Source organism: Anser brachyrhynchus (genome assembly GCF_964034855.1).
Source record: "Anser brachyrhynchus genome assembly, chromosome: 2".
In the NCBI taxonomy this organism is placed as follows: Eukaryota; Metazoa; Chordata; class Aves; order Anseriformes; family Anatidae; genus Anser; species Anser brachyrhynchus.
In genome coordinates, this window is record NC_137695.1 from 81,414,173 (window position 1) to 81,441,225 (window position 27,053).

At 40.1% G+C, this 27,053-nt stretch overlaps 1 long non-coding RNA gene across 2 annotated transcripts in view; it reads left to right on the forward strand.

Moving 5' to 3' along the window:
- Nucleotides 1-618: 618 nt before the first annotated feature.
- The window catches only part of LOC308188881, a 50,361-nt gene continuing 23,926 nt past the window's right edge, over nt 619-27,053 (forward strand). For both annotated transcript variants that reach the window (XR_013945831.1, XR_013945832.1), the window contains exon 1: nt 619-1,252. This is a non-coding gene — a long non-coding RNA (uncharacterized lncRNA). The remainder of the gene's footprint in view (nt 1,253-27,053) is intronic.

A 27,053-nucleotide genomic window follows, 5' to 3' on the forward strand; every position in this document is an offset into this window, starting at 1 on the left:
TGAGAGGATGGGAACTTTGTGGGAGCAGGAGTAGAAGATGGAGTAAAATAAGAAGGGAGAAAAGAAGCTGGGATAAATGGTTGGAGAAAAAGAAACTCTAAAATACATTATTAACTTACTGAAAGCATACTCTGTCAGTAAGTCTGCTTTGAGAGACTCCATTCTCTTCTGGAAATTCTATTTTCCTTAGGATAGCTGTGTGTGCAATGTTAGAAGAGGTTGGACTGATGGACATACAAAGGATGCTCTCTTTGTAGTGTAAAATAAATAAAAAACGCATTCCTCTCCACTGATCCTGTCACACAATGTGAGCAAAAGTCATGAGCTCAGCAGTAAGGCCAGGTAAATTTAAAGCAAAATAAAGTATATAGATAGCCACTCAGAGTAAATTCCTCAGTCCTGTTGGTTCATTGTTATACCCAGATTATTTTGTTGAAATTGCTAATCCCTTTTATGACCAGTGCTGACTTCTATAATGGTTAAATTGTTAAACATCAGCCAGTGTCCTGCATCATAATCAAAGGACAGTCATTTGTGCCAGACAAAAAGGCTTCTTAGACCAACAGACAGCTTTGGATGCTACTTGTTTTTTAATGCAGGGACTTTTGGTGTGGGAGTGGTGTGTAACTTGAGTGGTATAAACAGGTTTCCATAATCCTCTGTTGCTCCTCAACAAGCAGCACAGGGAGCAATGTAGAGCCTACAGCAAATGGGCAGTTTGGAGATGTATCAGTCAGAAAAAATTGTGAGTTCAGATTGGGATTTCAAGAAGTTAGACAGATTTGGTTAGGCAGGGGTCAGGCTGCCCCAGTGACACCTACAGGGCAGGGGAGGACTGACTAATCTGTACAGGTCTGGGTTTTGAGTTGGCAAGATATGTGCACAATTGGCTTGAGAAGCACAGCTCAACTTTGATTCAAAGCCTAGGGAGAGTGGCAGTGGGAGTGAACCCTTGGATATTAAAGAGCCTTGGATCAGGCTTCAGGCATGTACGGTAAATAAAGTTAGTCTTCTAAGTCCTAACAAGAGAATAACATGCCCAGACAATAAGCATGCCTCCAATATGCTTAGGAATTGAAGGGTTTGGATTTTGAGGCCTGGGTTTTCTTGGGGGCAGGGGAGAGGGGTTGGGTTTTGTGTGTGTGTTTCCTTCTCAAACTTTACATTACTGCACGAGGAAAAGCCAGGTGGGTAGACTCTCCAAACAAGACATCGGGGAAAAAGAAAGACTGTGTCTCTTGCTGCAGTCAAGGTACAGAGCCGATATTTTGATCTTCAGTGGTCAGTATCATTATGTGAGCTAGTGAGAATGTATGTGTACGTGTGTTAGGGGGAACAAAGCTGGAAAAAAATAAGTTGGAGAGAGAAGTAAAAAAGAAAAGGAGAATTAAATGCCAGTCAGACTTAAGTTGCTTTTACCCACAAGCTTGTTGTTGATCTATTAAACAGCAATTTAAATAGCAACATGCAAGTATTCCACAGTCTGCTTTTCAACCCCTCCCCCCCTTTTTTTTTTCTTAAACTGTGAGACAGTGCTGAGGTGATTATGGAAATAAATTATTATGGGCTAACAAGAAAAAGAGAAGAATTACATTGCATTTTGAATGCTGTAATACTTACGGTAAGCCTGTGGTTTCAATACCAGTAAATAGCTCTTATTATGTTACAGAATAACTATTCTTTGTTTGGAGATTGAAAGCAGAAATTAAAAAATATGGTTCATATATGAAAACATTTTTTAGATGTCTCATAAGGTCATATTATTGCCGTGCAACAGCTGAATCCAAAAAAGTTCAACAGGGACCCTGTTTCAGAGTATGATGAGTGGTGTGACAGAGCAAGCTAGATGACTGTATATTGCACCCAATGAAATATGAACCAAGTGATTTCAGATCCATTGCTCCATGCAGGCTACATCATGGTCGTGACAGCAGGCCTTTGCTCATTGTAAGGCTTGGGGTATGAAGAATGACCAGTCCCTTAGGCTGTTACACATTGGTGCTTAGGTCTATTAGGACTTAGCATAGTCATCTTTTTTGCCCTGGCATCATGAGGCTGTTTATCATGCAGAGCAAGTTTTTGTCTCCTTGCTGTACTGACCAGTCTCTCTCTTGAACAGTCCTGTTCTTTCAAATGGTAGTGCCCAGAGGGATTATCATCTCAAAAGGTGTCCTGAAATATCTTCTGTTGGATATAGCGTTGACAAGTGGCTCTGGAAAGATCTAACTTGAGTGTTACAGAGAGAACCGGCTTCTCACAATGGTGAGGTGTTGAGATCATTGTGAAGAAGGTGGCAACATGTTTACTGAACATTAGATCATTTTGAGGGCCTACTGAATTACTGCTCAATGCCTTAGAGATTGCTCAAGTGTTTGCAGGAGGGAGGTATGTCTGGCTTTCAACCAGACTGCCTGCAAGTAATTATCCTTACCCTTGTGCAATGCTACTGCAATTGGAAGTAACTGCCACTGTACTCTTAAAACCCCCAAGGGCTGGAAGTGACACTTGCTCAAGAAGAGCTTGAGTTTGATACACCTCCAGGCATGGTGCCAGCTGTTTCCTGGAAAGGTATAGGAGGGATGTGCTGAGGACCTGGCATTTGTGAGGAGGCAGTAAAGTGATTCAGTTACTGCAGGGCACAACTGAAGTGGTGCTGAACTGTTTCAGGATGGAAACAATGCATGGGATTCAGTTCCAAGTTAAGACACAAATTAAAGTTTCTGCATGCAATTGTGTAAATGTGAGCTAATATCTATGCTCCTGTCATAATTAATGGAGAGCTCATTAATACAGTCAGTGAAGCGTAGCAAAAGAACTGGTTCACCCTGAGGCAGACACCTTTTTTAGTCTTCTGAAGAGTTCTTGTGGCTCTGTTGATTGTAATTTTCATGTTGAAACACTTTAAAAAAAGGTATTAACCAACACTGCATCAATACTACTATAGTTCACTTGAAGTGCCTTGAATTTAAAAGGATTATATCATATTCTTCAAATAACGAAAAAAGGAGAAATAATGTGTTCCTCAGCTGTAGTAACTTGTGTAGTAAGACATCAGTGCACAGTTGCACTGATGAGTAACTGAGATATTTGCCATTGGAAAGAACCCCGTGTTAAACTACATGTCTGTGGTAGAGCCTGCAGAAGAAGAAGTTGTACGTTGGCAGTGGTAGCAGAAACTTCTTACTTGTGATGAACTACATGACTTGCATTTGACTGGAGTACTGGGAGTTGGATTTATGTCCTTAGAAAAAAAGTTCATTTGGTCTTGATATAATGAAGTGTCAGATACGGTTGCATATCCCTGCTATTGTTTTCACAGTCATGGAAAATAAGTGGAGACTGATGCATTCCCTTCTAAAATTCACATTGTTCCTGTTACCATTTTTCTTTAGTGGATTTGTTTATTCTCTGGAGTTATAAAAGGCTTCCTATCTGTAATATAAACAGTCATTTCCCTTTACCTTGACGAGTCCCCTGAAAATGTTGCAAAGAGCTGAAGAATGTTTGGTGTCTGCAAAGGATCAATCACTGAAGGACTAGAGACTGATTGGTCTTTTTAATTGCCATTAAGTATAGCAGAGTGTGAAAATCAATTTTTATTTTTTTATTTATTTATTTTTAAGCCTTAGCAAAGGTTGCAGTCTTGGAAGAGGCTTTCTTTGCAAATTTGAATAAAAGGTATTATTTTTATATCAGTGAGGCTTTTGTAGGATTGGGTCTATAGTGCATTGCTATTCTGCAAGAGAAATGCCAATTAGTCTTTTATGCTTATTATGCTTATTTCTAAATCCTTTTAGAAACATTCTGAGAATTTGCTTGAGGATTTTCCCTAGATAAGGAAATATCTAAATCTGTAGCTAGCAAAGATGATCTCCTGTATACGCCGGAGGGCTTGACAGAGTAAAGAACAATGCCTTTCCTTTTGCTTTCATCTTCAAATATGCAGGGAGGAAATACACAAAAGTACAGTATAGATTGGGACCCAGCAGACTAGAGAGTTGAATAAGATGTGAAAAATCAAAGAAATAAGGTTCAGTAAGATCACTATGAACTGTTTCTGCCTGATGTATCATTTGCAACTGTAAGGATGAGCCCTGTGTTAAGGAAAACTGAGAGGCCATGGAACAGCCCAGACTAAAATAAACAACATATTGAGTCCTTTCCTTGATGAATAAAGCAGAATAACTCAGTTCAATTTAATGTTCTTCTTCTTCTTTACTTTTTTTTTTTTTTTCCCATGCCTGCAAGTATTTTCCTAGGGTGGTCCATCTTTTCAGTAGTAATGTAAAGTGCTATGCATGTAATGGTCTCTTCCTTTGCTTAGTATGTTATCTTGGTACATTTCAAGCTGAGGCTCCATTAGTCTATTTTCCTGTCTGTCTTTTAGTCTGAGACTTACGAGGTTAATGCTTCTTCAGTTTCCTTTCCTGCCACTCTAGGGGTGAAATTCCAGCTCCACCAAGGTCAATGCTGAAGCTAGTGTTGACTAAAGTGGGACTCAAATTCTCCTCAGAAGAGGGGATGGGGAAAGGGGAGTGGGAGCAGAAATACTTTTAACCAGACTCTTCCAGGAATAGTTTTTCCTGTTTCTATGAGTAAATTTAGAGCAATCTAGATGTATAAAATGAGATTTTTTACCAAACAATTCTGAATAGTTTTGAAAGAGAGGAGTTGTAAGATATTAATCATCTAATAATGGGTAAGTTTATGGCTAATAATGATTAAGATAGCCAGCCACTTAAATATAAGAAAATAGTTAGCTTGTTTGCTGAATCAAAACAATGATGTTTTTTGTGCTGCCCTGCACATTTGGTTTTATCCAAATAGGTCTTTGGCAAATGTTTATAATTTTGTGTTGACAGGCTTTCATATGTTTTTTAAAAACTTTAGGTACAATTTGGTCTTCATTTCTAGTACGCATCCTTGAGAGGTGGACGCTGGCAGATGGGAGAAGGAAAGTGTTTTCCATGGAAAAGTAGTGGAGCTGAGATATTAACAATCTAAAGACATGCAGAAGTGCAGTGCTGTTTTCCCATGATGGCTTTCATGTGTCACATTATTCTTTCATGGTATTGCTGTGAGGAGATGCATAGAAAATGTTTCACTTGAACAGGATGGCTGGGAGCAAATTCTGTGAAGAATTATTATTACTTGGACTTTTCTAATAACAAAGTATCTGGATTGGTCTGTCACTGTTTTAACCACTTTTCCCGAAGCTAAGGAACATAAAATGTGAATTTGGCAACTCCCAACAACAATCAACTGATTAGTTTGACAGGTCTAGAAAAAGAATAAATCTCTTGACATCTATTATTCATCTAGTATTATTAGACTGAACAAGCCTGAACAAGAAGGTGTACAATGGCCAAATTATTTTGAAAAGTGTAATGTAAAATAACAAGAAGTAACAGCAGCCATCAACCAAACAGTACAGCAGGTTGGCGTTATGGCACTGTTAAGCAAAATTGTCATTAGCGAAGGCTTGCATTGAGGTGGAAGGTGTATTACTGTCATTAAGACAAAGTACGGGGAGTAGTGAGGGGAAAACTAGAATCCCTAACTGGAAGTATATGCTGTTAGTTTAGAGAGACATATTTTTAAAAAGTTATTTGTATAGCACAAGGAAATTTAATTTACTGGACTATATATTTGTTTGTGAGTTTTCCTCATTTTAACATAGTTTAAAATATTTCTGTTTAGTGTCAGTTATTTACTTACAACCACTCCAGGTCTTAAGGTCCTCCAGGTTCTTACACAAAGGCTTTGTGATGACTCTTTTCTCCATTTAAAACAAAAACAAACAAACAAACAACAAAAAGAAAAAAAAAGGAGCTCTGGGAAAGAACAGACAGTAATCACAGTAATGAACACAGAGAGATGAAACTGCCTACCAGCTTGAGAACAGCTCAGCTGTTGAACAAGAACTCCAAAAGAGCTGAAGTATTGCAAAGGGTTTTTATGTTGTTGCTGAACTCTCTTGGAGAGACTTAAAAGCTACCTTCCATCCCTTCATTGGTTTAAAATAATAGATTTTTTCAGCCTTCTGTAAGTATATTTTGCCTTGTCTTCTTCAGTGCTTTAAATTCTAGGGCCCAAACGTTTTGTGTTCCCAAGGCATAGTGCATCATAGCTTTTTATACCATGAGTCCATTCCAATTGACTTGAAGTGAACCAGGGCTTTGGCTTTTTTTTTTTCTTTTTTTTTTTTTTCCCCTGTAACAGCTGAGATTCTTCTTAATGGAGCCCAAAGGACATCTTATGTTTATATAGAGCTTTCATCAACTTATGTGATTATTTCCCACACTAATCAATGTTATCTCTCCAAAATCTGCTTCTGAGGAAAAGGAGCTCATGTGTTTTTTTTGTTTGTTTGCTTGTTTTTTTTCACCCCCGTTGGTTGTTTTTGAAGATGTACAGATAAGTCTTTATTAATATTCTAGGGTTTAGTGGCTGTCCTGCTGTTCTTGCTGAATGGATCTTATTTCTGATCTTAATTATTTTATTATCCACATCATCAGGGGGGAAAATTCCTGCCAGTCTTCTCTGTTAATGTTTCATCCAAAACAAAATATTTAATAAATACAGACATAACATGTTCCAAAAGTAAGAATTACATTATTTTTCATTTGGTTTCTCAGGTTTTAATACTTCTGTGGCAAAAGAACCACCGCGTTTGTCCAAACAGTACTTGTGTTTAATCTAGAGGAATACCAAACAAGAATACATATCAACAATCCTGAGTGTTAAGGGAGAGTGTAGCTATGTCAAGAGCTTTTGGGCATAAATGCAAAATAGTATTCCCTGTGTCTTGTTATATATGATGAGACATCCTAAAGAGGTGATGAAAATTCACGAGAGAAATAAATTTAATAAAATCCATAGGTGTTAGCTCTGATTTGACTGAGACAAGGTAAGCATCAAATGATTTCATTAAAACAGACCAAGAACAGACGTTTCAGTTTCCAATCTCTATGATGTACTAACACCACAGCATATATTTCTCTCTTCAGTAAAGTCTTATGCCGGAATTGCATATTGCAACAAGAATTAAAATGATAGTTAAAGATAAACTTGTATTAGAGTCATATACTTGGCTTCAGTGCACATGCAGGTAAATATATAGTGACATTATAGATCAATATGTGAATGAAGGAGACGTGTGATTTATGTTCTTGTATTATATTCTTGTATCTTTAAATTCTAGCTTACACTAAGCAGTAAGTTTATAAAACATCAAGATAATGCTCTGAATGTTTGAGTGAATGCATGTGCATGTACATGCATGTGCAGCTCAATGAATATAAATGCTGCAAAGACAGGTGTACCTCTATCTTTCATCTGTGTTTCATCTAACTCAAACTAATCTAATTATCAAAAACAGAGGAAGAGGACTTAATACTTTGTATAAGTGTAAACTTCTTTCATATGCTCAAAATCTCAGTTGTTCTGCTGGTCAGAAATGCCTGTGTTTAAAGGTGCAAAAGACTAAGGTCCTGCTTTCCCTCCTTACCACCTGCCAATTTAAATCATATTTATGGATCCCTTCATACAGTGCATTTCACTTTAAAACTCTGTAAGCTAATATAATGCAATTCCTAGTTCATTACATTGAGTTGCTAATGCAGATCAGTCCCATGATGGGAGACATGAGCTAAAACATAACAAAGGACTGCCATAGTCTCTTTGCATTATTCTCCTATTGCAGAGAAAGACATTTAAAGTATAAAGAAGCCTTGGTAAATGCATGAGTCAAAACCAGTGTTCTAGACTGGGAAGGATTCAAACATGCTTGCATTTCCAGTAGTACCCACTTCTAATCCATTTATTAACTGTTCAGTTGTCACTAGAGAAAGGGAAATGTACTGTGAGCAATACTTTTATTTTTCCGTGTTCCAGGCCAACATTTTCCATGCATTCAAGAAATGCCAGGGGATAAAATGATGGGCATTTGATATTAAAATGTATGTTCTATTAAAAAGCTTGCCATGAATCAACTATGTAGAATCCACAACATTTTTGTTCTATTATAAACTGCTATTCAGACAGCCAGTCTGTGCACTTTTTATCCTGCTGTCATTAGTGATTGGATTTCACTCTGGCAGCTTTTTGGACGGAAACCGAAAATTGCTGACAATCTCCATAAAGGCATGAATTTGGCAAAGGGACTTTTTTTGGCAATTAAAACTTTTCACTCTGCAATTGCCATCAGGGGCCAACTAGGGCAGACCTAGTCCATTTTTCTGTCGGATTTTTTAGGGCATTCAGAGAAAAAGATCGGCTATTCTGGTAAATGTACCTCATTTGCTTAGAAAAGCACATATTTCATTGGAAGAGCCCTTTGTTGGAAATAAAAGTGCATCTGGAAGCAGATAAATTCATAACTGGTGTAAACTCTGGTAGCTCCAGTGGGTGCCCTATGGTGACTTACTTAGCTACCTTCAGTGCAGCAGTGATTCCCAAAATAGGAGGTATATTCCTGGCAGTTAATAGTGAGCTCCTGACTTTGAGAAAATCCATTGTTCACATATTTGGGTAAAACAACTAATGTGCCAGTCTATAATATAGTTACATTGATCAAAGTAATTGGTTGCCAAGACATAGATGCTGTCCTTAGACTTGACACCTTCCCTCCCACCCTCCACCCCAAACACCTCTAGTATTCTGAGAGCCAGAGGAGCTTCTGACACTGTGTTTTGCACAGTGCCTGCTGCTGTGAGATCAAGGTCTCTGACAGGCTTGTTTGGGTGATTCAGGGACTAGGTCATTCTAATAAGAAATGCAAAATGTGGGGCAGTGTTGCCTCAGCTGTGCTGCAGACTCAGTTCACTCTGTTCTGTGCAAGTCCCTCTTGGCCAACATTTAACACTGTGGCTGGCACAGCAGAAATTGCTCTGAAGCCTGGTTCACACACATTTGCTCCATAGGAACAGCTGGACTCCTCTTTTGTGCTACTAATAAAAATTCTGCATGCTTAAATTGATCTTGCTCTCAAAAATGATTTAAATGCTCTGTAATAAAGTGCTATTTGAAACTCATGGGGTTTTTAAATCTGCATTTATAGAGAGAGTGTGTGTAATAATACACAGAATACCCAAAGGGAAATTTAGAGTGACATAGTTACAAGTACTTCTAGGGTCTTTCATGATTTATGATGTCAGTAAGACTCAGTTGTAATTATCCACATCTTCATAGGTTTCTTTTCTTTTTTTTTTTTATTTGTCATATATGAATTTTGTTACAAATAAAAATTAACAAGAGTTGGCTACAGTCTAAGGTTTGAGCATTAAAGTAATAATAAAAAATAATAAATGTTACATATAAAGATTAACATTCTGTCTCGATACTTAAGGTTGTTTCTCACCCCTTGAAATGGAGGGAGGGAGAAGAAGTGAGGTTTTGAAGTGGGACCATCTCTTTCAGTTGCAGTATTACTTCATTCTGGCTTCATCCCTAGCCATTCTTCATGTCACGTTTATACATGCAATCTATATCCTGTTGCAAACTCTTTAATGTGTCATTCAGCAGCTATATTTGGGGACAACCATCTGGTTGAAAAATTGGTGCAGAGATTGTACATGAACCCTGAGAGTTGTACAACATGAGAACAATTATGGGGAGACACCTTAAAGTGTGAAAATCCTCTATTATGTTTTAGGAGTGTTAGTTCTGTCATGTAGGACAGTGGTGGAAAAGACAGCAGGTGGGGACTGTGGGTCATTTTAGAAAGGAATCTCCTCTGGAGGGCAGATGCACAATTACTGATGGAGAGCTTCAGGCACACAGCACCGGTGTGAAAATCTGTCTTCTGCTGTGCCACGATAAATGCAGCCTTCTGCCCTGAGGTACAATTGCTTAGAAGAAACACAGCTTATTTTTTATTTTTTATTTTATTTTTAATTTTATTTTACTTTATTTTTTAATCTTGCTTGCTCCTTCTTGAACCACGCTTTTAAGGCACAATTCTGTTAGGCCTCAATCTATAAAGCTCTTAAGTGGCTATAAGTCTTTAAATAGTTTTATTTTATCTCAGCTGTACTGAAATATGTGCTTCTGCTTTTTGTTAAAGTAGAGCCTGGAACAGGCAGTAAGCTGAAGATTTTGGAGTAAGTGCAAAACCAAAAACACATAAGCTCCAATCAAATTTCTAAACCACAGTCTGCATTTCAAAACAAGATAGAGAAAACTTTAGCTGAAGGGTAATGGAGTAGAACAGCTCAAAAGATAAGAAACTGTTTGTTCATCCATACATGAACATGTAAATGTTCATCCATGTACAAAAGCATATTACCACTCGGAGACTGAGTGCTGTCTTAAGTTACCTGAGAATTCTGTGGCCAAGAATGAGAAGGAAAAAGTGGCCAAAATATTTGCTATCCACAACTGTTTCTGTCATATGTTTCTCTCCTCTTCCCCTACACATCTTCCTTCTATTTAAAAACCTTCTTTGTAGGCACTGCAAACACAGATATTATCATTAGTGGAATGCTTCCTCACCCTCAGTGATAACTTCACTGTTTACTCCTTTTGTTTCATGTTTATGACTCAACTTAATAAAAAATGCAATAGATGAAACAGCCATATTTAAAGTGATGCTGGTTATTTTGGAACTCTGGTTACAGTCTTGGGTATAATAAATATTTTTACATTCGAGTTTTCTTTTAAAATAATTTGGTAGGACCTTAAATTTGTAAATTCTTCTCCTGACCATTATTAGATGAAGCATGGATGAAGATCAGTTCACTACAACAGTGCAATCCCAAGACATGTATTGGTCACTCTGGTGGGATACAGTATTGGAGACAAGAAGGATATGATTAATTTGAGGTTTGGAGGTTTTGGTGTGCTGGCCAAGTGGAGAAAAAGAAATAAATTATCTTGGACTGACCTAAAAATTTCTGTACATTTTTGGAATTGTTGGCAAAACAGAAAGTAAAAACTTAAGTTGCTATCTGTGTTCTAAACTGTGGGCTGTGGTTACTCATCAGGGAAGTAAGAGGTGCAAAGTTCATATCACATCTTTACCCAATTCAGTGCAGAGATTCTTCCTTGAGAAATGTTATAGTGAATTCCAAAGTGGCTTTCTTGTCTTGTCCTGATGAAACTGTGCCAGATTATATGAGGATTTGAATGAATCATAGAAAGATAGAATGAAAAGGCGTATATTCTGGCTATGACTCTCATGTTGGACTGAGGGGTAGATACTGTTTTCATCCAAATTCTAATGTGTGCTGTAGTAGGATCTATTTATCTATCTCTACCTAGAAATTGTGTGTAGCCTGCCCTGTTTTTGCGGCCTGCACTGGAGTGCCCTTGGAATCCAGTTATGTTAGTTAAAATATTTGAAAACTAGTAAAATAACGTGTTAGCACTTCCAAAACCAGTTATTTTCTGCCTTATTTTTATCTGTCTTCCAAGTACAACTAAGATTATGTGTTTTATTCAGTAAGGAGGTTTTGAATATAAGCTTTTTTTTTTTTCTTTTTTCTTTTTTTTTTTTTCCCTCTGTCCCATACAAGAAACCTGCTTATCCATCCTGGGAACACTAAAAATTTGCTGTCTTACCATGTGTTTTCCAAAACAAAAATAATTTAAGCAAGAAAGGTCCACATTGCTTCCTACTGGCTTCAGAGTGGCCAGAGCTGTGAGATGATGGAAGTACTGCCATAATTTCATCCATGTAACAAATTCTATCCTCACTTTCAACCTGTTCAAACTTGCTGGATTTGAACGTTATAGAACTTGGCCCCTTAAACCTGTCTGCTCCCCTCCCCTTTCTTTCTTTCAGTTTCAAGAAAAAACAGTTGAACTCAGCTGGAAAACTCAGCTTTCCTCAAACCTGGAGCAGACAAGATATTATTCCCAGGAACTTTCATCTATATATGATTTCCGTCAGTACAAAGAAAACCCCATATGCCCATGCATGTGGAGCACTGGATGCTTCTATATTATCTCAAAAGATGCTGAAAGGTAGTGTGCAGTAAAGCTACACAGCACTTCCATTAAGCAGCATACCATGTGAGGTATTTTTTCTCCTCAACAGGACACTATGGGACAAACCTGCAGGCTCTGTAAATGGGTAATATGTAGACTTATATCAGGACAGAATTGGGTTCAAATCTTTTAACAGCATTCCCTCTCTTCACCATGCCAACTATTGGGCATTGAAGATACAATATTTAAAGGAAAATGGTTTTCTCTCAAAATATCCCTAGGGCTTCTACAGGATTGTCCACTCTATTGCTCTGCGGTTCCTACATCTCTTAGGTAGTAACTAGGGTTACTACTTAGTAAGGTAGTAGGATAGGATTGGGTAGGATTAGTAAGAATTGTAATGGAGAGGGCAATGGTAAAGAAATCTGATGGAATTGCTCCTATCTGTGTTGGAAGAATGGGTGTAGACGAGAAAAAGAAGGTAACAGATGCTTTAAACTTGATGGTAAAAGACAGACTCTTTCAGGTGCTTTGAATGCTATACGTCATTCAGACTTCCCCTGGGACTGTTTAAAGTTACTATTTGCTGCCCAAAAATCCTCTGGAAACATTACCTTATATGAAATGCAAAGCCACTAAATTCTTTCCTAATGACAGTCATTCAAAATGGATAGTTTAGAAGAGTTATAGCTAGCCTTATGGCGGGGAGTTTTCATAGTGAAACAAAACCTAAGCAGTACCTTTCTTAAGTATACTTTTCAATCAGTGTAGCAAAACCTGCCTCACTCTAATGGGAAAGAGAATTACACAGGAGAAAGGTAATGATTTTCTTCTCTCCCTTTGCCTAAAGATGTCCATATTGACCATCCTGCACTGAAGTAGAAGAGGTCTGACAACAGGACATGTTGATTTTAGTGAGAGTGGCATCTGTAACCAAATTCTTTGTTTAAATGGCTAGCTTTACCAAACTTTGAGTTTAACTGATGATTCAGATGTGAATGATTGCACAAAGACTTGATTTGCCTTAAATATTTGGGCTATGACTGCTTTAAATTATTGTTAGCATGTTTGAAAAATGTTTCTTGTCTTTTCACTATTTTCTCACTTGTTTCTTCCTTACGCTCCTGTTTAAATGTGTCCACACACAGGACTAAAAGTGTTTAGTTACTCAGCCAGGAATCAGAAACAATATTATGGGACCTAAGTGATGAATTACACAGCAGAAATGGTGCGTGGAGAAAGTAGTTCCCTGGTGAACAACTTACAAGCAAGAAATTGTTGACTAGCAGTACCTGAACACTTACAAGTAATTAATCCAGTCACAAACATCTGGATTAAGTTTTTTATGTTGATGTAAATTTTACAACTATTTAAGGCACTGTCCCTTTATAGATTGCTTCGTATTTATTAGGTTTTCCTTGGTATCCCACAGTTAATGGGAAATATGAATGCTGAACTTGTAGTAGGCTTGCAGTGAGGTGGCTTCTCCTGAGCATGAAATACTCTTAACCTGGGATCAGAGCAGGTGTCAGCATGTTCCTTTACTATAAGCCTGCATGGAGGAGCAGTCCGTTTCTATGGAGCTCATGTCAGCAGAGAAAACAACCTCTGGTTAATTTAGTTTGCATATATATGCATGCTCCCTCTCTCCAAAGTGCAGCAGGGTCCAAAAAACCATACTGCCAGGCCTTCCAAAATTTTGTCAGATGTCTCTGACTGGTTCATTTGCATAAAACGAAAGCTGGGGTATTTTCAAAGCCAAACATAACACACACTGCTAACAAGAATACCTATAACACACAGTCTTTAACAGTTCAAAGTTTATTAGTGAACTTTTACTGAACAGCCTCTGGCACTTAGGTTTGTTTTCCATTGGCGAGGGAGCGTAAAAGTTGCTGCCAGGCACAACTTTCACAAACCTGCATATTTTCAGGATGTTTAGCAAATAATCTCTGCATCTGGCCAGGTCTTTCTTGGGCAGCTTTGAAGCCTGAGCCTGAAACAGTCACAAGACTGGAAAGGTGAAGGCTACAAAAGTAGGGTACACCCCCTGCATGTCTCAGAAGATGTGGAGGTCAGCTATTTCACTCTAAAATGAGTATAAGGTGCTTTCTATGCGTAAGGTTTGACACTGTCTCTCTCATTGCATTTCATATGGTTTCTCTTAGTACTTCAAACACAGAAATGGGTTATGACAGTGTTAAATTGTTTAGTCTCTCTCACTGTCGAGCAGAAACAGTCGTAAGTTATCAGCTAGCCCAATACCACACATGGCCTCTGATAATCTCATGTATTTGCGTGAAGTGTAGTCAGAGCACATCTACAGTTTTCAAAAGGTCCTGAAATGCCTATAAATTCCTGTAGGACAGGGATATGAGCTAAGAGGAAGGGGGACCTGGTCAGCACCTTGTCAATATGTATCTCTGTCTAGAATTGGAGGACCGTGCTTAGCAAGACCTCTAAATCCACACGTGAGTGTTGAGTAAGAGACCTTATTTTCAAAAGCTGTGCTCACATACTTAGTGTTCAGTGTGAGCTGATGAAATTCCAACTCCTGGTTGAAGTGTTGAGATGTGCATGTCAGGCTTCATCCTACCTCTCCTAAGAATATCCATTTAGCCACAGTACTGCTTACCAAAATGCCGTAGGATCTCCATGGGAGCCACAGGAGAAAGATTGACTCAGGGTAGCAAGGCCATTAACCCTTTTTTTGGTATTCTGAATTGCTCCTGAGGTTGTCTTCTTTCCTTTATTATTTGTACTATGATTTGTTGGATCATGAGAAGCAGCTTGGCAGGACAGCAATACCAGGCTTAGTTAACAATGTCTTGGTGGGATTAGCACCTGTGAAAAGAAATGGTCTCAGACTCCCTGCTGCTTGTGAGCAGCTCTTGTAGCACAATCAGCATGAGAAGCCCAGTTGCAGCTGCCTCACCTGGTTCATCCCACACTTGTGGAAAAGATGGAAGGGGCATGTCTAAATGAGGGGGTCATCACTTTTCTCCCCACACACTCCCTTCAGAAAAGTGCAGATAACCCAGTCATTTGTCCTCCAGAAAGGAAAGATACAGAGTAAAACTCACCATAGCTCTACTCTTAAAAACAAATTACTCTGATATTCTCCTCCCATCTTTTCTTATGTCTACTACCTTTGAAAGATAGATAAGTTTTAAATGGTCATTCCTGCTCTTTCTCATGAAGAGTAATTCCCAAATCTCTACCACTTGAAAGTCTGGAGTAAGACACATGACTTCTTTGATCTTTATCCTCCATTCACAGCACACTGATTCACTTTAATATTTCAGATATCTTACAGGGGAATGCTCAATATTTGCTGTTCAGAGCTGAAAGAAATGGTAAGCTATTTTTTTCCATCTCTGAGTGCTGCAAGGGTCAGCATTTTGAAGAACCAGCATGTGCATGACTATAACAACAGCTAGTGAAGGCAATACCAGAGCAGTTCTCTGTCCCTGACCTCCAGCCAAAATACAGGGTAGAGCTAGTATCTTTTATTAGGCCAGATGTTTTTATTTTATGAGCTTAAAATAAGGCATTACCTCTCCCTACCAGCCTTGTCTCACCTCACCTTTGATCCTTAGACTACTACGTATAAAAGAAGTTACTAAAACCTTTTTTCTTTCTTCCCCCATCACAATCTTTCAAGGCAGAAGAGTGATAAGAAACAGGAGGAAGTATTGCCAGATAGACATATTGGCAGTATGTCCAAGCTATCTCTAGCCAGATGCATTGTTCATCCTCATCTGCAGCAGCCTTTGCTTTTCCATTCAGAAGTCAATTCAAAACATATTGCAGATGATGATAAAATGTTGGGAGGATTTTGCAACAGGGGCCATTACTCAGTGGACAATAGATTTAGAGACCACCGAGCTCACTGATAGATCTAACGAAACAGCAAAACATTATCTCCACCAAATTATGTACTGGGCTTCCAATAAATGCAGCCCAGTGATCCCTGGTAAGGTAATTGCATGCAGCAAAGAATACGCCAGCATAAAGCACTGATTCTGCTTGTCATTGTAATATGATTTATTGGCCCATGGGATTCAGAATTACTCTATTTCTCTTCCCCAAAACAGACATCTATGAAAAGGAGGATGGCCTTGTGGTTAAGGAGTTGGATGCTGAAGATATGGTCTTAGATTCCAGTCCTCTCTCAGGCTTCCTGTGTGGCCTCAAACAAACCATTAATGCTTTTGTGTTTTTCTTCCCTGTCAGTAAGATAATTATACTAGCAGGAAAGCTCTGAACTGGACTGAACCCAATTCTTTTTTTTTCTCTCTTTCTTCGTTTTTTTTTTTTTTTTTTTTTTTCTTCTCAGATCTGTAATTTCTTTACAGCTTGATATTCTTTGGTTTTGTACTAATAGCTGGCTGACAAAGATGTCTAATCAATTCAGTGTTTACAGCAGAACGATGGCACTTCTTTGGGGTGTTTTTACCGAGTTTACAAGGAACACTCTCTGAATTCAATGGTTAATGCCATGTGCAAAACCACTCCTCAGAAGATCTGAACATCCAGTTTACCTTCTGGAGGTGTGCACTTCTTTCTCCAGTGACTGCAGAGGGAGGTTAGGATGATAACTTCAATGTGAGGAGGAAGACAGGCAAGTGGCTTGTGGCCACGATGGATCTGCCAGGGATGGAGGCAAGCCTCCTCTTCCAATGCTGCTGTAGAATTCTCAATATTTCAAGGGAGCACGTTGTGCTCAGCATTTTTTTCTACGACGCTTTGCAACCAGCTCTCTACATAGGAGCACTCTGCATGAAAAGAAAAACAGTGTGAAAAGCCTGTTAAATAATCTGCTGAAAGATTCCTGTCTGCTCTGTTTTTTCTACTCACCAAAAAGTCTGTGGGATTTTCAGAGTTTTGAATAGAAAGTAGACCCTGCTTCCTAATAATAATTATCTTTTTTTCTTTTTCATTGTGACATAAACAATAGCTTATTCTCTGTGTGGTATGTGAACCCAGTCCAAACCCCTAATTTTTCGTGCTCTACAAGAGGAAAATTGCAAACCATATCTCCATATGAACTTTTTCTAGCCCCTAATTTGAGGAGTTGAACCAAGTGCCGCATCTGAAGACCCATGAACTCTGACAAACTCAACAAACTCTGGGTCTGAGTCCAAGCTTTGCATCTTGGTTTTATCTCTCTGGTATCAGTCGAATCAACCATAGGAACAGCTTCAAACATAATCCGTCTCTTCCCATGCCCCTTCTTCATTCCTACAATGTCAAGCCAGTGTTGAGGATATTTGACATGCTGCCAGCTCTAAAACTGTACAGGATGGTTAACCCGGCCTTGTGCTTGTGACCTAACAGCATACAGCTCTAGTGGCAGAGGAGATGTACAAGTAGTAAAGATGGCATTATATCCCCCTCTGTCTCTTCCAAGCCTTTCCAGTCATTCCTCAGAGAGTAACTGCTTTAAAAAGCTTTTGTATAATACGGAGAAGACTGTAAAGAATGCCAGAATTTCTTAGACACAACCACTGTCTCCTTGCTCCTGATATGCACACACTATTGCCGAAATGCCTGTTAACAGCACTAAGATGCTGAAATTCCAACCTATTCCATGGAATGAGTTGAAAGCCTTTCTTGGAGATCACAGAAAAGATGGATTACTATTTTTTTTTCAAAAAACTTTTCTATTTCTCTTCCTTTCTCTCTTTTTTCCCCTCTTTTTTTCCACATAGCAGGGTGCCATCAGCTGGGTCTCCCTGTTGGCAGCAGCATGATAGATGGCAACACATCTCGTGTTTGCAGCAAAGGCTGCTTTGGCTTACATCTGTCCGGCTAGCAAAACAGAGGAAGCTGCCAAAAAAAACAGTCCGAGGTATGAAAGTTAACAGTTAGCAATAACTGCGGTGTGAAACATTCCCATGAAATCCAGACATCAAGGATGCTGCTTGGAATAGCTTGAATGTCCTGCATTCTTTGGCAGTGAAAACAGAGTAATACACCAGCAGCGTGGGAGACAGCAGCCAAGGAGGAACACACGAGCCCCAGAGAACTGGCCATCAATTTTCTTCCTGTGGCTGGCTGGAGGAAACTGAAATGTATATTACAGTGGCTTCTGACGCCAGCCACTGCTATGCGCTCTGCACTTCAGACTCAGAATACGTTACCCTAAAACTAAACAAAAAAATCCCTAAGCTATTAATAGATTTGTATAAACAAATCCCTTGTAGTTTTTAATCATTTACATATGGGATTGAGAAACCAACCATAAAATGTCAGTATGGCTATTACATGGGTCACTGGAACAGGTTTATGTTAGCTAATACGCTGAAATAGTAGATTAAGAAGAGGATAGTTTATGGCCTTTAGTTCATTTGTTGACAGGAAGAATCAGGAGCAGATTTGTTTTATGCCTGATCCCATCACAGAACAACTGGGGATGGAGCAGCGATTAAAATCCAGGCAACTGGGATGGGGTAATGACTAGACTGCATACATATTTCTGTGGGTGAACTAGACGCTTGTGAGGGGAAAGAGCTAATGAGATCACAGAAGTCTGCAGAGCAGAGCTGAGTGCTCCCGTGCAGCCCTCTGAAGTGACTCAGCAAAGTACAATTGCTTGACATCCCATTGCAGAGCTGGTAAATAACCACAAGCCCTCATGAGATGGAGCACTCAGGATGGGAAGAGCTTACTGAGACCTGTAAGGAACAAGCTGATTCTTAGAAGAAAAATGTTAGCCTATATTGTGATGTTCCAGCAGGTCCCTGGAAATAGTTAGGGCTTTCCAAAGTGCAGCCACGCTAACACATCTGAAAACGTCGTTAAATCATCCCATGCTGTGTTTGATTGCTGTGCTTTGTAATGCCCTGCTCAAAGATGCCTCTTTTCTCTTGCCTGCTATTCCTTCTGCATTTATTCCAGATTTGTGTGCAATTCTTTTGTCAGAAACAAAGCATCTTAGAAAACCAAAACCAAATATATCCAACAGACCTTCTTAATGTTTAATCAGAACATCATGAAAATCAAATCAGTTAAGAAGACCTTGGTGACCTGTGACATAAATGTGTACTTGAATCCTAAAAGCATTGCAAAAGCCTGTCAATAATTATGGTCTCATTCATCTTGCCTGGAACCAGGCCAAAAACTGAAGCTGGAATTCTCTGTGTAGTCGTAGTGGAGCAGACTGCAGGCCTCAAAGTCTGACTCGATCCAAGGCAGAATGGAAGGGCAGAGCTCTCTTACGTGGGTTACCACACTCAAACAGCTTCCCTCTTCCCCCACATACATTTGTGTTTTCTGATATATTCTGCATGCTATGTCGGCTGTGCTGATGTCCTGTGAGCTGTGTGGAAAGCTGCTTCAGAGGTGGCACCTGCAATAGGCTTTCCCGGTCCACGTCAGTGAGGCTGCAGGGAGCAACCTTCTCTATCTCACTGGAGGAGAACAGCAGATGTCTCCCCTTGTTGGGGGAGATCTGACCAAGACTGAAGTAGGTCTGAGTGGTCAGTTTTCCCCTTAAATGCTTCTGCTCAAACTGCCAATGTGCAAAAGGGAAGGGGAATCCTGAAGAGCGTGAACGCTTCTGAGGAACAAACCGTGCAGTGGGACAGGTATGATACCTGCCTTGGATCTGTGTCTAACCACAAGCAAATCTTTTCTTCTGTCCACCACAACTTTTACACACATTATTTGGATTTATTTTCAAGCAGTATAAAGCTTTTCAGCTCCATCTGTCAAGTTGGGGCAGCACATCTCTTATCACATGATCTGCCAGCACCAATAAAAGTAGAATGCGATTTATAAAAAACTAAACCTACATTTGAATGCAAATAATTTTACAAATGGTTGTTAACATACAACATCCTGATCCCCATCTCTCATGGAGAATGATATCTACTGTGCTCTTTTCTTTTTTTTTATCCCCTTGTAATTCAAACTTTCCAATAAGTGGCAGGAGTGTAAAGTTTAAATCTAGTTTTCATAGATTCTTTTGAAAAAACTAAGCAAATTAATTAGCTATAGGTGTTTTATTTCTTTTAGGATATGATAACTTTTCACCTCCATCCCCAAGAAAACTTTATTCTCTCTTTAACCACAGCTGTATTTTGCATATCAGCCTCAGACTAATCATTTTTTTTTCCCATGTTGCATCCTAATGGGTCATCTAGCTCAGTATCCCATACTTACACAGGCATTAATCTAATACAGTCTCAGATCAACTTATACAGCTTTTCAACCTCAATACGCAGATGAAAAGTCTGCTCTTGCACCCTCATCTCTTTAATTAAGAGATTGTGACACTTCTTCCTCCCACTTTCATTGGATATTCCTACCCCTCATACCGTTCATGCTTCGGTACCTTTTCTCTGTAGAACAGCAAGCTTTTTTAATGACAGGCTGGGGATGGTAGAACATTTCTTAGAAATTTTGAGACCAGACATTTGATTAAAGACATAGCAGGGAGAAAAGGGGAAAAGATGCCTTGATTATATTTAGTGTTCTTCTGCCTGCCATTATTTTGTGTGTCTCAAGACATACTTGAAATGACCCAGAATGAGGGTCCTCTCCTCATTTCAGAAATAGTTATCTTCTCTGGAAGGGGTTGAGCTGTTTCTCCAAATGATTACTTTCATGATTCTTGATATTTTTAGAATAAATTTTCAGTGTCCACCTTGAAAACTTGTTCCACAATGCCATGTATGTCGAACAAATAACCAAAAGGTAACCCAAGTGTAATACTTATTTTCCTCCTGCCATTATAAAGGCAGAGATTAAGTACACAAGTATTTAAACCACTTTGTCTGCAAACACCAACAGATCTCCAACTATGTCAAGGCTGTCCTTTCTTGCACAGTGTTGTGTGATTCTGGGACACTTTGGTGGGAATCTATTTTCAGTAGATCAGGACTGGTGATCTCTCCCAGATGTTTTTGGTGATTACTCAGTGAGGATTACGCTGAGGATTAGAGACTCTATGCAGCTGCACAGCTCCAAAGTGTGACCAAGACCTCCAGCAGCAGGGAGCCAAGCAGGATTCTCAATGGCATCTCAAATGGCAGACTTCTGGGTAGCTGAGCTGAGCCCAGGATATTTCACTTTACCAAAACCAGCAAAAATGGGAAACTATGCACAGGGTTTGAGAGAAGGTAACTTTTCAAGACTGAAAAATCTTATCCAGATCAACTGAAAGAAAAACTCTACAGAGGAAACAAGAAGAATTAGGAAGTGTCAAGGAAAAATGCATTATCTGTGTGACTGTTTCAAGAGACTAGTAACATTAAAGCCTGTGATTTATTCTCAGCATTTTGTACTACTTTTTCCAAGGAAGACCAGTGCAAGGACAGCAGTCAAGGTCATGTATACTTATGGATTCTCTTATTGAGTTTACACTAGCCCTTAATACCATGCTGCAAACATTTCTACAGTAATTATAGAAATCTCTCACAACAGAGATTGTTTTATATTATCTCTTTCTTGCAGGTTTCTTTTCTCTTAAAGCAACATAATTAAAGTGATGGTTTTACTTTGGGATCTGTATTACTTAGAAAAAATACTTTTGTCTTTACAGAAAGAATTAGGAAGGCTTTTTGTGTTTGTTTTTTTTTTTTTTTAAAGTTTCATATGGAAGGACAGAAAGCCACAGATAGAGGTGTTGTTGATGATTGATGCTCATTCCTCTACATTAAAACTTTAATAGATTAAAGTTTGTCAAGTGAGATATTTCTAATAGATAAGTGAGCTGTGTTGTTACGAGTCCTCACCCTGAATGCTGGAAAGAATAAAGCTTCTTCCATGGAGCAAGGAAAAGCTCTTCTTTATAGTGTGTTTGTCTCTTAGAAATGTAAGTTTAAATTATTTCTGGATGCCATAATTAAAGGCTGAAAAAGGACCACCATGCCTTGGTCCAAAAGAAAACAGGGACATTTCTAACAGAGGTGTATTTGCACCACATGAGGAAATAGAGAAAGGAACTATGGGGGAAAATAATCAGATTTTATGTCTCTAGCAATCATTTCTCAAGGTATCCTTGTGCATCTGCTATATATTTGGACTGTTTAACCAGCAGCTTTCTATTTAACCAGGTGAGCAACTTTACCTATGGAAAAGGAAAAGATAACAAAAGCCTATGAGGGGTATTTCTTGAGATGACAGACTTTAGAGTAATAATATAATTAGATTAAGAAACAACGTGGATATTGTTGGAGCCGTCTCTCTTTGTTCCCCTTTTTACTGAAGAGCCCTGCCATTTGGAGGTACTTGGCATCCTCTTAGCTGGTTCTACTTCCCTGTGCTTCTTTCCTCCTACGAATTTCCCTCTAGGATTAGACAGCAGTACAAATATTATTACACTCTGCAGGCTTTGCCTTCTGACCTACTCTACAGAGACACATGTGATGGAGTCAGAGCTGCTGAATAGAAAATGTCTTTCTTAACACACTGGTGCTGGAGGGATGCCAAGGTCGAGTAGTTCATAACGGAGACCGAGCTGGTCGCGCTCATGGGGGAAGTCAGACCAAAGAAAGAGCCTTGGGTATTTAAAGAAAAGGGTCAGTAAAGACACTAAAATGTGGAGGAGAGGGGGAAGAGGAAGGGGTGGGAAAGAAGTGGGCGAGGGGGAGTTAAGGATATGAGCTGGGGACTGAGTCCCTCAGCAGTGGGACACGAGCTTCTGCAGGAGGCGCTCCTTGCAACCCAGCCATGTTTATTTTCCTGTTAGAGGACAAAGATTTGTGAAGCACTTACGTGCGTATGTACGAGTGTGTTAAACGTGTTTCCCTGGGAAAGACTCCTTGGGAATGAGTTGGACCAGCCAGAAGTGTGGGTGGATGGGACAATTTCCTCAGCCTGGTGTTCGGTGGAAAGAGCTTCCCCCAAGCTTTGCCACTTAGCTCTGGCTGCTTGGGCACAAACCTAGCCCACACAATTTCTCTATCATTGCTAAAGGAGTGGGGACCTTTTTGGGGGGCTTTGCCGAAATATTCCGTTATGGTGAAATCCTCCCCATCCTAGTAATGCTAGTGGAAAGGAGGGACTTGCAGGCTTGCCTGGAACCAGGCAGAGCGTCATCGGTGACTGTGCCAGCCTCCCACACAGCTCTGCTGATGTTACTCCATCCTGATCTGTTGCTCCAGCACTGCGGGGAGCAGTCGGAGACTCTTCCTAGCCCTGACCTCCAAATACGCAGACACATGGTGTATTTGGGCTGTGCGTGCCTCCCTGCGCGTGTGCAGACGATGTGGATGAAGCCTCTCAGGGGAGCGAGTCTAGACCACCACTGTCATGCTTCCCTTTGGACCTTGGCCAGGGTTTGAGCTCCAGTCGCCGGCGGTGGAAACCTCGGCCAAGGTGCTGGACTTGTGGTGTGCACGCCACGCTGCACTGCAGTCTGGAGACACTGAGAAGGGCTCAGCCAAGACAAAAATCAACAAGAATCTTCCCTCCTGAGTGCAGCCGAGTCCAAATTCAGATGTTCCTGAGCTCTGCAAAAGGCTTGATGCTGCTGCTTGGGTTTTGTTTAGCTTTTCTTGGTAACTGCTGCAGCTCTCCATTCCCTGATTCCATCAAGGGGCTGATGTAAAAATATTAATGTACCATGGGAGCAACTCATCTTTTGTTTATTCAAAGTCAAAAGCATAATAAAGTAAGCCTATCCAGGGGCTAGGCTGGTCCTTAACATTTTGTTAAAATTACAAATTATGTCTTCAGAAATGGCCAGAAAAAAAAATATTTCACACATCACTGACATCAGGAACTGCAAGACATTTTCTCAAGGGTTTGTTTGATGTGTAGGCTAGTTTGTACATCAAAAGGAGTTAGTTCACAGGATAAATTTTGGAATACCTCTTTTTGTTCTGTCAGGATTTTTTTATTTTTTATTTTTTCTCCCAGCACTGCATTAATGAATTTTCATAGCTCCTCTTCAGTGGGTATTGTATTTTCTGGAGAGAAGTGCTGTGCTTTATAGAAGTTTCTTTCTGTTTTGCTCTAAGGTATACAAGTCCTAGCTGTCATTCTAAGAGGCAAGTCAGGCACCGGGTCATGGAAAGGAGGTAAATTTTCTCGAATTGAAGCCAAAATGTTAATTGCCATCTTCCCCACGTGAAATACTGGATGGTGAACACTAGCTGTGTGTGGCTCATTCACACTGTAAATGCAACATATGCAAAAACCACAAGAAAAGAACATGCTCTGGATAAACAGAAGCGGATGATCACATATAGCTAATTTGTATCCTCATTATTTGGGAGTTATGCAGTCGGTTTCAATTTGAGGGACATCTTACAGACCTCCGTACCTCTTTCCATAGGGACTAACCTTTGTTTCTAATTATCGGTCTTTAAGAGCTTGTGCCATAATTTTGGTGTTAGCGTTTATCTGTTGAAAGAAAAAAAAGGCACAGCCTATAAATCCTTTTTCTAAAGCAGCCAACAATAGTCTTTTGTGGTCCAAACTACCGTAGTTCACCGTACTTATTGAAAAAAAAAAAAAAAGAATGCAAAGCTTGCAGCAAGCATGATACAGGGCAGGGGCAGTGTGAGTAGAAATCGCTCAGTGAGGTCCCTGCGTTGCATACAGTGCATATAAACAACTTAATGTAGCCTAATGGGTGTATAGCATAAAAATGCATCTCTACGAAGCAGAGCTTCTGCTTCCTGCATCAACACGTTTAGTAGAGCCAGCAATGGGACTGACATCCAGAAATTTGACTTTAATTGTATTTTTTTGCTTAGCCTGCCTGCTCGTTGAAAAGCTGAATTTTATTTATCATTAATATTATTTGAGAGGCAAGGTTCCAACTTTATCAGTTTATAACTCTGACAAATGGGGTTCCTCATTTTCCTTCTGAGATTTCACATGACCAGCTAACTTTCCTGGCACGCTGCAGCTCGTACTGGAGGCTCTCCTCCGCGGATCGGTTGGATGAGTTCTCGCTGAAACTAAACAGGGACGATTCCCGTCTGCCTGGGGAAGCATACCAAAGCCCTGAGCTGCGCCTGTCTGTATCTAGTGCTGTGTCTGTGCTTTCGGCAGAGGCTGATGCCTGCAGGACGCCAAGGCCACTGCTTGCCTCTTGCTGGCTGGGAAGCAAGGCAGAGCGTCTGGGCGCCCGCTTTCACCTCTCGCCGTGAGGGTTCAGTACCCTTGGCCAAGAAGTCTCCTGTTGGTTGGCCCTGGGTGATCTTAGCAATGATGCCGCGCTCTCTTAACACATCTGCTTTTATTTTGTGGCTGTGAGGGATGTGGAAAGAGGGAGGAGAAGGTGGCAGTGGAGCCATGTTGGCAGATTCCTGGGGTCCTGCCTTCTTGTAACACGGAAAACACAGGGGGGCTGTCAGCAAGTGCTCTCTGCCTAAATAGGGATGGAAAGGCAGCACCTGAGATGATATTTTTAGGATTCTGTGTCTGCTTTTTTCACTTCTGAAGACTCTTATGGCCCCGTAATTTGCAACTCTGATGTACGTACATGGCGGGAGAAAAGAGACAAAAACTAAAGGCTTTAAAGGATGAGCAAATGGTGACTCTAAAAGAGTGTTACACTTGTGCCTCAAGAAAAAATTTGCATCTACTGCTTTTCTACCACTCTTATTACAGAAAACATGAGAAATCTCAGTATCTTCTGCTAAACTCCTAAGTTTTTAACTGTTGTGACAACATTTAGATTGCCTTCCACCCCAGTTATTCATAGTTTGCTTGATCTTGAAAAGTTTTCCTCCAGAGCTATGGAAGAAATGGCTGAGGGTTTTATAGGATCTCAGGGCATTTACAGCAAAGAAGGGTCTGGCTGAATTTGCCTCACACATAATTCCCTTTCCCAGCACTTGATGGAAAGATGGTAAATGACCTGCACTCTTTGTTTGAAATTTTAAAGTGGATCTAGCCTGCTTGGACTTTTAAATTTAAATGGTATTGGTTTTTAGGGGTTGTCATCTTGAGATCCCTGTGGGCAGGGAAGTGGCTAGTGCTGCTTCTGCCTGCCTGCTATAAATGAATGATATTTCAGGCAGAGAGCAAATTGCTGTAACTCGCAGAACTGAAGGACTAGTAAAGCTAACTCCATCTACACAGCTCTTGTTCTTCCTGCCCTTCAGGTTTTCATTTTTTAAGTGCTCAACCACTACCTCCTCCGAGTGGCTGTCTTTCAGCAAGAGAAAAACCTGGGATGTTTTTGTCCCTTTAGTGTGTGTTCATAGATGCCTTTACAACATACATTGTTGCTGAAATAGTGCTCAGGAAGGGACAGGAAATCAGCCAGCAGTTTCTTTCACTGGAGATAGCGGAGGAGTTTTTCTCCTCAGGTGAGAGCACTGTCCAGCTTGGGTAATTTTATTTTTTTCTGCTGGTCATGTTTGAGACACAAACTTTGGCAATGTGCAGGGAGAAGTGGCACCAGGTTTTGTCTACACAGACACACCAAGAGGTACAAGAATCTCTGACTCTCCCTAGGAGCACTCATGGCCATAGGCACAGGAGAGGTGTATAGGAAGAATAGGACATGCATATGAGAATATTGTTTCCAGGCTTGCCTGTAATTTCTGTTAGGCTGATCAAATTTGCAGTCTCTCCAACCAGGACTCAATATCCAATGGCAAGGAGGGGGTCCTCCTTTGAAGAATTGACATCAGATGCGGAGAACTTTTCACTTTATGGCCCTGGGCAGCAAACACCAACTTAAACTGACAGGACCCCAGGACTGCTAATTAGAAACTGGCAAAACCAGGACATCTGGACACCTTATCACAGGTTTATCAAGATTACTGGCATGATCCATACAAACCCTTAATGGGAATCAGCTGTCAAACAAGCTGAGTTCTTAGAGGCTGTAATAACTGCTCAGTTTTGTAACCACTGTTTTTTTCACTCATTGTTTGACTCCCTAGCCAAGGAGACTCTGGGCCAAATTCGGAAAGCAAGCGCAGCTCTAAAGTGGTCAGGGCAAACCCCTGCACTGATGCTGGCTCTGACTGGCCTCCAGCTGCGAGGCTGCACCCCTTTCCATCACCAGGCAGCTTTAAATCTGCTCCACAGTAGTTTCAACTATGAGAACTCTGCCACGACCCCTTGTCTTTATACGGTCAGCTAAAAGGGCTATAAAAGACCACGGGGGGAAGAAATGACCTAGTAAAAAAGGTAAAACTGAG